General features: G+C 40.3%; 2 non-coding genes across 2 annotated transcripts; both read left to right on the top strand.

Annotated features, from left to right (window-relative positions):
* The first annotated feature begins 742 nt into the window (after positions 1-742).
* On the top strand, positions 743-846 carry LOC112759883 (small nucleolar RNA R71). The gene has a single exon (XR_003180348.1). It is a non-coding gene; the product is annotated as a small nucleolar RNA R71 (small nucleolar RNA).
* A 6,358-nt stretch (positions 847-7,204) lies between these two features.
* On the top strand, positions 7,205-7,308 carry LOC112761815 (small nucleolar RNA R71). Its single transcript, XR_003182191.1, has one exon. It is a non-coding gene; the product is annotated as a small nucleolar RNA R71 (small nucleolar RNA).
* The last annotated feature ends 4,092 nt before the right edge of the window (positions 7,309-11,400 follow it).

The raw sequence follows: 11,400 nt of genomic DNA, 5'->3' as shown, positions 1-11,400 counted from the left end.
TTCCAGCTTCCTAATGGTCTCTCCCTGGTTCTTAATATTGGCTCGCACCTCCTCTTTGAACACCTTATTTTCTTGAATCTCTTGGCATATTCCTTCAAGTAAGGCTTCAATCTTAGAGAGCTTGTCATCAATTGATGAGTGGTTCGGAGCAGATGTGATGTTTTGGTTTTGATAAGTGTGTGGAGAAGTGTTGTTGTGGGGGTGTTGAGATGTCCTCTAGGTGAATTGCTGGTGAGCTGCATTGTTGTTGGAGTTGTAACGTCTCTGGTCTTGGTTTTGATCTTGTTCACTTCCCCACCCAAAGTTTGGGTGGTTTCTCCATCCAGGGTTGTAAGTCTTGGAGTATGGATCATAGTTTTTCCTTGGTGAATTCCCAATGTAGTTGGCTTGCTCCTGACTCCCCTCTGCTTCTTCATTCACTCCTTCTTGGATTGTTGATAAAGATGAGATTGCTGCTACTTGGTTCCTCTCCATCTTCTTGGTGAGGTCAGCTAGCTGCTGGGTAATGAGCTTGTTTTGGGCCAACAGAGCATCTACATTATTTAGCTCCATCACTCCTCTTGTGTTCCCTCTTTCGGAAGCATAGAAGTAGTCGTTTTCTGCTACTGTTTCAATAACATCTATGGCTTCCTCAATGGTCTTTTTCTTGTTCAAAGATCCTCCAGATGAATGGTCTACGGCCTTCTTTGACTCATAAGAGAGCCCTTCATAGAAAATGTGCAGCTGCACCCATTCGTTGAACATGTCAAGTGGACACCTCCTTGTTAAGTCCTTGAACCTCTCCCATGCTTCATACAGAGTCTCACCATCTTGTTGCCTGAAAGTTTGAACCTCAGCTCTCAGCCTATTAATTCGTTGAGGAGGGTAGAATCTTGCTAAGAATTTATTCACCACATCCTCCCAAGTTGTCAAGCTCTCCCTTGGGAAGGATTCCAGCCACTTGGCTGCCTTGTCCCTGAGTGAAAAAGGAAATAAGAGCAGTCTATAGGCGTCAGGATGAACACCATTAGATTTCACTGTGTCACATATTCTCAGGAAGGTGGTCAAATGTTGATTGGGGTCTTCTTGAACACCTCCTCCAAACAAACAGTTGTTCTGAACAAGGGTGATGAGCTGTGATTTAAGTTCAAAGTTGTTGGCATGGATTGTTGGCTTTTGGATGCTACTTCCACAATTGCCTAGGTTTGGATTGATGTAAGAGCCCAAAACTCTTCTATCCTCCCCAGCATGATTTGCTCCACCTCCTCTGCCATGGTTGTGAGTCTCTTCTTCATGATGATTTTCCATGTTTTCTTCCATGTTTGGTTCAAAGTATTCCTCAAAGTGTTCCTCCTCTTCTTCAGCACCAACTACACGTTTTTCTTTTGCCTCCCTCCTTAGTCTAAGGAAGGTTCTCTCAGGTTCAGAATCAAAGGAAGTTGAAGCTCCGCTTCTTCTCCCTATCATACAACCAACAAGTACAAGCAAAGAAAATAGGTGCAGACAGTATTTGTGTCAGAATTATTGTTAGTTGTGAGTGATGCAATATATCAAGCAGTTAGTGGGTTAGCAAACAGAATTGAAAATAACAAAGAAAAACAAAAGAGTAGAGGGGGAAGGGAAGAAGTTTAACTAAAACAAAAAGTAAATCACTCAAACAGAAAATGAAATTCACAAAATAAAAATGCTCAATCTAGTGATCTTCCAATTTAATCATTGTTGATGCACAATCAATCCCCGGCAACGGTGCCATAAACTTGATGCACGGAAAACTTGTCTATCAACAAATCTCCCTTCGGCAAGTGTACCGAATTTATCGTCAAGTAAAAACTCACAATAGAGTGAGGTCGAATCCCACAGGGATTGATTGATCAAGCAACTTTAAATAGAAGAATGTTCTAGTTGAGCGAATCCAGAATTTGGGTTGAGAGTTGCAGAAAATAAAATGGCGAGAATGTAAATAACAGAAAAGTAAATGCTAGAATTAAAGGACTGGAAGTAAATGACTGAAAATAAATTGCAGAATTGTAAATGGGAATGAGGGATTTGCTCATAAAAGTAAATGGCAGAAATTAAAGAGAATGGGTAAGATCAGAGATGGGGAGTTCATTGGGCTTAGGAGATGTTGCAATTCTTCGGATCAAGTTCATTTTCATCTCTTCCTCAATCAATGCACTCATTGATCTCCTTGGCAATCTTAAGTGATTGAATTACAATTTCTTGCAATTCAATCTCTCAAATCTTGATCAATAGCCAATTCCTTGGTCAATTGCTCATGAGAAGAGATGAAGTATGGTCACTGATTATACCACATGCATTTCCCAAATCAAGTGTTGAGAGGGTTATAGTCACATACCCATCCAAACCCAATTTGGTCCAGCATGAGAAAGCATTTCTAGCTTGATCTCTTCATTCCTCTTTCAAGGTTCAAAAGAGATCCAAGTTTGAATAGCTTCTCTTCCAAGATAACTACTCAATTTGATGAAGATCGAAAGCTTTCAAGTAAAATCAAGAGGAAAGATAGAAGAAGAATAATGAAAATTAGTATTGATCCATCAAATTACAACAGAGCTCCCTAACCCAATGAAAGGGGTTTAGTTGTTCATAGCTCTTGAAAATGAAAACAAAGATGGAGAATACATCCTAAAACTAGAAATTGCAAGAAAGTAAAATACAGAGAGTAGTTCTCTTTTTCCCAGCCTCCAGAACTTTCTTCTCAATTCAAAGCTACTCCTATATATACTACTCTTCTCAGCTTCTAGTGTGATTCTTCAAGTCTTGGGCCTTTGGATCTTAAGTTTGAAGCAGTTCCTTTCTTTATTTGGGCTTGGCTTTACTTGCAGAGAGAAAGTGCGAAGTGGGCGGAGACTTTAGTTCAGGACGTCAGGGGTGTTAATATTTAGTGAGAATATAAGTTCGAGAACGTTAGTGACACTTAACATTGTCACTAACGTTCCAATGCACCCCTTTGCCTCACGTTAAAACCCACGTTAACTAGGTTAACGTGGCTTTTAACGTTGCCTTGTTAACCTTCGAGAACGTTAGTGACACTCAACATTGTCACTAACGTTCCAGTGTGCCCCTTCTTGCTTCACATTAAAGCCCACGTTAACTAGGTTAACGTGGCTTCTAACGTGGCCCTTGCCATCCTTCGAGAACGTTAGTGACATTCAAAATTGTCACTAACGTTCCAATGTGCCCCTAGGTCTCATGTTAGAGTCCACGTTAACTAGGTTAACGTGGCTTCTAACGTGGCCATCTTTAGCCATCCCAACGTTAGTGACAATGTTGAGTGTCACTAACATTGGCTCATCCTTCATTCCTCATCGTTAGCTTCCACGTTAACCAAGTTAACGTGGAAGTTAACATGACTCTTGGGGGTTGTGTGGTTGCTTCAACGTTAGTGACAATGTTGAGTGTCACTAACATTGGCTCATCCTTCATTCCTCATCGTTAGCTTCCACGTTAACCAAGTTAACGTGGAAGTTAACATGACTCTTGGGGGTTGTGTGGTTGCTTCAACGTTAGTGACAATGTTGAGTGTCACTAACGTTGTCGACAACTCTTCATCCCTTACGTTAGTTCCCACGTTAACCAAGTTAACGTGGGAGTTAACATGGTACTTTGCACCATAGGCCAACGTTAGTGACAATGTTGAGTGTCACTAACGTTGGCTTCTCTTCCCCCCTTAATGTTAGAGGCCACGTTAACTAGGTTAACGTGGCTTCTAACGTGGCCACTTATGAGTAATTGCCAACGTTAGTGACAATGTTAAGTGTCACTAACATTAGCTCAACTTCTCTTCTCCACGTTAGAGTTCACGTTAACTTAGTTAACGTGACTCTCTAACGTGGGCATTGATGGCTTTTTGAGAGTGTTATTGGCAATCACTTTTCTCATTAATCTTGCAAGTTACCTCCCCTTTTCTTGCTTCCTTTTGGTCCTGAAATCAAGCAATAAAGTGCATCAAAGCTCTAGTCCAAGTCATGAGTAATGCAACATAATATTTGTCACTAAACTTATGCAAAATCCTCATGAAATTATGTAAAATGCACAATGTATGCTTGAATCAAGGCATAAGTGAATATCTACCCAAAACTAGCTTATTTCCTAAAGAAATACATGAAACTAACCTAAAAACAGTAAAGAAAAGGTCAGTGAAACTGGCCAAGATGTCCTGGCATCATGTCTTCTAGAGGATTGACAAGGATTCTCTTACTATTGGTTGCATGGGGTCCGTCCCTCAAGGTGACTAGCATGCAGAATTTTTTTGTTTTCCAAAGTTGGCGCACCTCTCTAGGCACATGTGACCCCTCTCTTGACTTGTCATAGCTATTCCCTTACCTTGTCCTTACTTCAGCCTTCTTTTCCTAATTAAACACAAATGATATGCTTTAGGATACAATTGAAGCACGGTGGTGAAAGGAGTGATTGCATTATTTATTTATTTATTTATTTATTTATTTTTTATTGTGAAAGATCAATTGTGTGGTGAACACCAAACTTGTCTCTTGTTAAAGAATTGATGTCAAAAACAAGCATTTGTCACAATTGATACTTTCATCATAAATTCTAATTCATAAATTCCTAAAATAAAACAATGCATGATTCATCTCTGCATGATTTTGATTGTCTCTTTTCTTTACTGTACAAAAGTTGATCTTTCTATAATTGATAGATATGCAGACACCAAACTTAAGGTTTAGCCATATACTTCATCGAAATGACTAAGCATATGATCTGAAGATGCTTGAAAATTAGCTTTTGTGTGCTGTCAAGCACACCAAAATTAGAAGTCTGGCATATGTTCCAAAACACTGTACGTATCTGTCTAGTATATTCAAAATCATGCTAAGGTGATCATACTTTATTGAATTTAAAAGCAAGCAAGAATATTGAATCATGGGTTGCCTCCCATGAAGCACTCTTTTATTGTCATTAGCTTGACATTGAACCCTTCTTTTATGGTGGTTGATGATTGTAGTGCCTCAACTTGTCCCCTCTGACTGTGGGCTTCTTCTTTGTCCCTTGGTGCTCAATTTCCACATGCTCAAGAGAGAGTACTTGGTTAACAGTGTAGTGATCCTCTGTTCCCAGCTGTTGATATATTAATTGCACTTTGTCACCTTTGGAGAGCCCTTCTGTTGGAATTTTTTTGTTCTTCCAACCCTTTTTGATTCTGTTTTTGTTCTTTCTCCCTCCTTTTGTTGACCCTTCTCCTTTGACAACAGTCTTCCTCTTGAGGTTTCTTTTCTTAGTTGCCAATACTACAATGTCCTCTTGAACTTCTTCATTATTTTGCACAGTCTCTTTCTCTTTTTGACTTGTTGTATCATCTATCTCTTGCTTGGGAGGGCAGCTGTTGTTTGTCTTGTTGATTCCCTCCTTCCATTGCAGGTTTTCTTTGTCATTTTCTGTACCATCCTTCTTTTTATAATTGAACTGTGTTTCTGGCAGTACACTCAGAGTGACACTCTCATCATGCATCCTGAGGGTTAATTCTCCTTGCTCTACATCTATGATAGCTCTTGAAGTGGCCAAAAATAGCCTTCCCAAGATGATTAAATTGTTTTCTTCTTCTTCAGTGTTCAAGATTACAAAGTCCGCAGGAAAAATGAACTTGTCAACCCTTATTAAAAGGTTTTCAATCACTCCCTTGGGATATACTATTGACTGGTCCACCAATTCTAAGGACATTTGTATTGGTTTCACCTTCCCTATACCAAGCTTTTTCACTAAGGATGATGGAATTAGGTTTATGCTTGCTTCTAAGTCACACATCCCTTTGTTGATAAATATGCTTCCAATGGTGCAAGGTAGGAAGAAACTTCTAGGGTCTTCCACTTTGGGGGGAAGTCCTTTCCTGATGAGTACACTGCATTCTTCAGTGAGAAGCACATTTTCTTTTTCTTGCCAACTTCTTTTCTTGTTGATAAGTTCTTTCAAGAACTTTGCATACAGGGGCATTTGCTCAAGTGCTTCAGCTAAGGGAATATTGATCTCCAACTTCTTGAAGACTTCAAGAAATTTTGGGAAGTGCTAGTCCTTAGTCTCTTTGTTGAACCTTTGAGGGTATGGCAACGGAGGTGTAAAGCTCTTCTCCACTTGCTGCTGTCCTGGAGGCAGCTCTCCCATGTTCTTCCCTTTTCTCAAATTTTGTGGCTGCTTATCCTTTTCTTGAGCCTGATTTTGAGTTTGCTTGCTTGTTGTTACATCCTCATCATTGGCTTTCTCTTCTTCATCTTGTTTCTTATCACTTTCCTTGGGCTTCTTGGTTGCTTCTTCATTTTTCATCAGAATCTTTTCACTCCTCAGTTGTATTGCCTTGCACTCCTCTTTTGGATTAGGGATGGTGTCACTAGGTAGTGAGCTTGATGGCCTTTCAATGGTGATTTGCTTGGAAAGTTGTCCAATTTGCCTTTCCATATTTTTCATGGAGGCTTCCTGGTTCCTCAATGTCATCTCTTGATGTTTCATCATCTTTTCCATCAAGAGATCCAAGTTGTTAATCCTCTGAGAGTCTTGTGAGATTGGTTGATTGTGAGGTGTTGAGGGTTGAGGATAAGTGTTTTGATTTGAGGCTTGGTTATTGGATGGATGATGGTTAGAATTGGGGTAGGTGTTTTGTGGTTTTCTGTATGTGGTTTGGCTATTATTCTGCTGGTTATTTTGGTTTGTGTTTTTCCAGTTGTTCTGGTTTGAGTTTCTCTGCCATGGCTGCTGAGTTTGATTGTTGTTGTCTCCCCATCTAAGGTTTGGGTGGTTCTTCCATGAAGGGTTGTAAGTATCACCATAGACTTTATTTTTCCTAGAATTTTGGTTGTGCATGTACTGGACTTGTTCTTGCTGCTGCTCCTCTTGAGTTTCTTCATTTTGTCCCCATGTGGTTGATGGTTGGCTAGTGTTAACTGTTGCAACTTGGAGGCTATCAATCCTCTTGGCCATTTGCTCAAATTATTGTTGAATTTGCTGCTGCATCATCTTGTTTTGAGCCAGGATTGAATCCACTCCTTCCAACTCTATTACTCCTCTCCTTTGTGATGGTTGGCGTTGCCTTTGATGAGCAAAGAAATACTGGTTGTTAGCCACCATATCAATGAGATTTTGAGCTTCCTCTGCAGTTTTCATGAGTTGCAAAGAACCTCCAGCTGAATGATCTAAGGCCTCTTGAGATTTCAGTGTTAAGCCTTCATAAAAATTCTGCAATCTATCCCACTCAGTGAACATTCCAGGAGGACATTTCTTGAATAAAGCCTTGTATCGTTCCCATGCTTCATACAAAGGCTCAGCATCCTGTTGTGTGAATGTTTGTACTTCCGTTTTCAATCTAATAACCCTCTGAGGTGGGTAGAACTTGGCAAGGAACTTGGTTACCAAATCATCCCAGTTGTCTATGCTGTCCCTTGGGAAGGATTCCAACCATTGAGTAGCTTTGTCTCTGAGAGAAAATGGAAATAATAGCAGCTTGTAGATGTCAGGATGCACTCCATTGGTTTTGACCGTGTCACAAATCCTCAAGATAGTGGACAGATGTTGATTTGGATCTTCAAGTGGTCCTCCCCCATAGGAGCAGTTGTTTTGAACTAAGGTGATGAGTTGTGGCTTTAGTTCAAAGTTATTTGCATTAACATTTGGGGTAAGAATGCTACTCCTACAATGTCTAGGATTTGCAAATGTATATGAAGCCAAAACTCTCCTCTGTGGTGGATTGTTGTTGGTGGTGGCTGCTCCACCTGGTGGATTTGTTGAATGTTCCTCCATGTCGTGGAATTCTTCTTCTGACTCCTCTTCTCCAACTATATTTTTCCCTCTTTCAGCTCTTCTTAACCTTCTAAGAGTTCTTTCGTCTTCTTCACAAAAGTTAGGTATAGTTCTCCTTGTCCCTGACATACAAACAAGACATAAGAAACACACAGAACCAGTGACACTTCACTCTATTGCTAGAATGAAGTTTGAGTTAGCTTAAGCAAAAATTCAAATAGTTAGTGTGTTAGTTAAAAGTTAAAGAAACAAAAAATAAAAAGTGCTTGATCTAGATCTTCACTTCACTTAATCATTATCAATCTAATTCAATCCCCGGCAACGGCGCCAAAAACTTGATGTGTGAAAAACGATCCAACACAAAACTCACCGGCAAGTGTACCGGGTCGCATCAAGTAATAATAACTCACATGAGTGAGGTCGATCCCACAGGATTGAAGGATTGAACAATTTTAGTTTAGTAGTTGATTTAGTCAAGCGAATCAAGATTTGGTTGAGTGATTTGTAATTTGCAGAAACTAAATTGCATGAAAAGTAAAGGGGAAGGGGAGATTTGCAGTAAACTAAAGAGCAGGAAGGTAAAAGTGTTGAATCTTAAAGTGCACGTAATGTAAATTGCAGAAACTTAGATTGCAAATAATGTAAATGGCTGAAGCTTAAAGTGCAAGAAATGTAAATTGCTTGAATCATAAAAGGAATTGGAATTGGAATTGCAGAATTTAAACAAGCAAAAGTAAATTGCATCAAACAGCAAAGCAAAAGATGAATTGAATTGGAATGGATCTCAAACAAAAGAGTAAAAATGCTTTGAGAATTGTAAAGACAGAAAGGCAGTGCTTAATTTGCAGCAATGTAAATGAGGTTGAAGATCTCAGGAGTGGAAGAGACTAGATAACAAGTCTAGATCTCAAATCCTTCCTTGATCTAACAAGAACAATTGCAAAAGAAACAAAGAAAAGTAAATTGCAGAGAGAATAGAAGATGAAGCAGTAAATGGAAATTGGAATTCAATTATGCAGAAAATTAAACAAGATCTCAAGGTGAGATTGAAACAGAAGTTCTTCAATTCTCTACCCAAGATCCAAAGCAAGAAAATTAAAGAGTGCTCAAGCAAGAACCAAGAAGAAGAGAGATCAATTCTCCTTTCAAGTTCTCAGAAAAATAAATTCAAAATTAAAAAAGCTCAAAATTGAAATGAAAGCTAAAAAGGAAAATTCAAAGTAAAGTCTCTGAATCCTAATTACATCAAACTAACTCCTATTTATACACTTTCTATTCTTGGATATTGGAATTTGGATGGGCTTTTGATTTGGTGAAGATTTGAATTTAATTGGATTTTTGATTGATTTTTCAGCCCATGAGTAATTTGCCTCCAGGGGGATGCTCAGCTCACAAAGCGAGCTGAGCTTTGAGACTTGGTGTGGGGAGGCCTTGCGTGCTGTTGCTTGGGGGAGGCATCAGGGGAAAGCTCAGCGAGCATTGGTGCCTTGGTGCACAAAATTGTTGCGCGCTGTGTGTTCCTGGACCGTGTCATATGTTGCGCGCTCCACTCCCTCTGGCCGTGTCATATGTTGCGTGAAATGCACCAAGGGTAGCGCTCAGCTCTCCAAGTGAGCTGAGCTTTGGTGCTCACAAGGAGAGCTCCTTGGTTCGAAACTTGAGGGAAGCATGCACTGCCCATTTTTTTGGTTGCCTTGCTTCCTTGCTTCCTCAAGGTGTGGAGTTCGAACCTTGGGGGATGCATTTGGCCATTTTTGGCTTATTTTTCCTTGTGAGTAGCGCTCTCCCTATCCCCTTTGGTCATGGGTTCAAGCCTTAGAGCATGCACTTGCAACTTATTTTCTTTGAATTATTTCTTGGGTGCTCTCGATAATGCTCACTTTGTGAGCTGAGCTTGGTCTTTCCTTTCCTTGTTTCTTGGCCTCATGTTGTGCTCAGCTCACAAAGTAAGCTGAGCTTTGTGCCTTGGTCCCTTGAGAGTAAGTGTAGCGCTCACTTGGTGAGCTTGGTGCTCTTGGAGAGAGCTTCATGGTTTGTTGCGCCACACTTCCTCCTTTCTTGGCCATACTTTTTCTTCCTTGGGCCACACTTCTTAGGTTACGCTTTCTTCTTTTCTTCTTTTCTTCACCTACAATTAATCAGAACAACCAATCAAAGTATCTCCAAATTCACAAGGTTTATAAATCATTAGAAATCAATTAAATTTGGCTTAAACATCATGATTTAGCATCAGTTACATGGTGGTTGTTTGATTCAAAGAAGTCATGCTTTTTCATTCCAAATTACTTACTTAGGATGCAAGAAAGTGCATAAAACCAAATAAAAATAAAGAAAAAGGCTAGTAAAACTAGGCTAAGATGACTTGTCATCACCTTTCCTCTTTCTAGAGGTTTCTCCGGCCTTAGGTGCCATAAATGGTTATGGAAAAATAAAAAGCAACGCTTTTACCACACCAAACTTAGAAGGTTTGCTCGTCCTCAAGCAAAAGAAGAAAGAAGAGAGTAGAAGAAGAAGAAATAGAGGAGATGGAGGGGGCTTAGTGTTTCGGCCAAGGGGGAGAAGTAGTGTGTATATTGTGTGAAAATGAAGTAGTGAAGATGGGTTTATAAAGGAGTGGAGAGGGGGGTATGGTTTGGCCATTATGGGTGGATTTGGGTGGGAAAGTGGTTTGAATTTGAATGGTGAGGTAGGTGAGGTTTTATGAAGGATGGATGTGAGTGGTGAAGAGAATGGTGGGATTTGATAGGTGAGGGGTTTTTGGGGAAGAGGTATTGAGGTGATTGGTGAATGGGTGAAGATGAGAGAGAATGGTGGGGTAGGTGGAGATCCTGTGGGGTCCACAGATCCTGAGGTGTCAAGGATTTCTCATCCCTGCACCATGTGGCGTGCAAAACGCCCCTTGCTGCCAATCCTAGCGTTAAACGCCAGGCTGCTGCCCATTTCTGGTATTTAACGCCAGCTTCTTGCCCATTCTTGGCGTTAAACGCCAGTCTGGTGCCCATTTCTGGCGTTAAACGCCCAGAATGGTGCCAGACTGGGCGTTTAACGCCCATTCAAACGCCAGTAAGTTTCTCCCTAGGGTGTTCTATTTTTAATACTGTTTTTCCTTCGATTTTTTCTTTTTCAACTATTTTTGTGACTTCACATGATCATCAACCTACAGAAAACATAAAATAACAATGGAGAATAAATAAAATTGGGTTGCCTCCCAACAAGCGCTTCTTTAATGTCAGTAGCTTGACAGTGGGCTCTCATGGAGCCTCACAGATACTCAGAGCATGATGATGGCCTCTCAACACCAAACTTAGAGTTTGGTTGTGGAGATTTTGTTTGACTCTGTATTGAGAGAAGCTTTTCATGCTTCCTCTCCATGGTTACAGAGGGAGATCCTTGAGCCTTAAACACAAGGGAGTCCTCATTCACTTGAAGGACTAATTCTCCTCTGTCTACATCAATTACAGCTTTTGCTGTGGCTAGGAAGGGTCTACCAAGGATGATAGATTCATCCATACACTTCCCAGTGTCTAGGATTATGAAATTAGCAGGAATGTAGTGGTCTTCAACCTTTACCAAGACATCCTCTACAAGTCCATAAGCCTGTTTCTTTGAATTGTCTGCCATCTCCAGTGAGATTCTTGCAGCTTGTACCTCAATGATCCC

Source organism: Arachis hypogaea, chromosome 16 (genome assembly GCF_003086295.3).
Source record: "Arachis hypogaea cultivar Tifrunner chromosome 16, arahy.Tifrunner.gnm2.J5K5, whole genome shotgun sequence".
Classification (NCBI taxonomy): Eukaryota; Viridiplantae; Streptophyta; class Magnoliopsida; order Fabales; family Fabaceae; genus Arachis; species Arachis hypogaea.
This window is presented reverse-complemented; position numbering and strand designations above follow the sequence as displayed.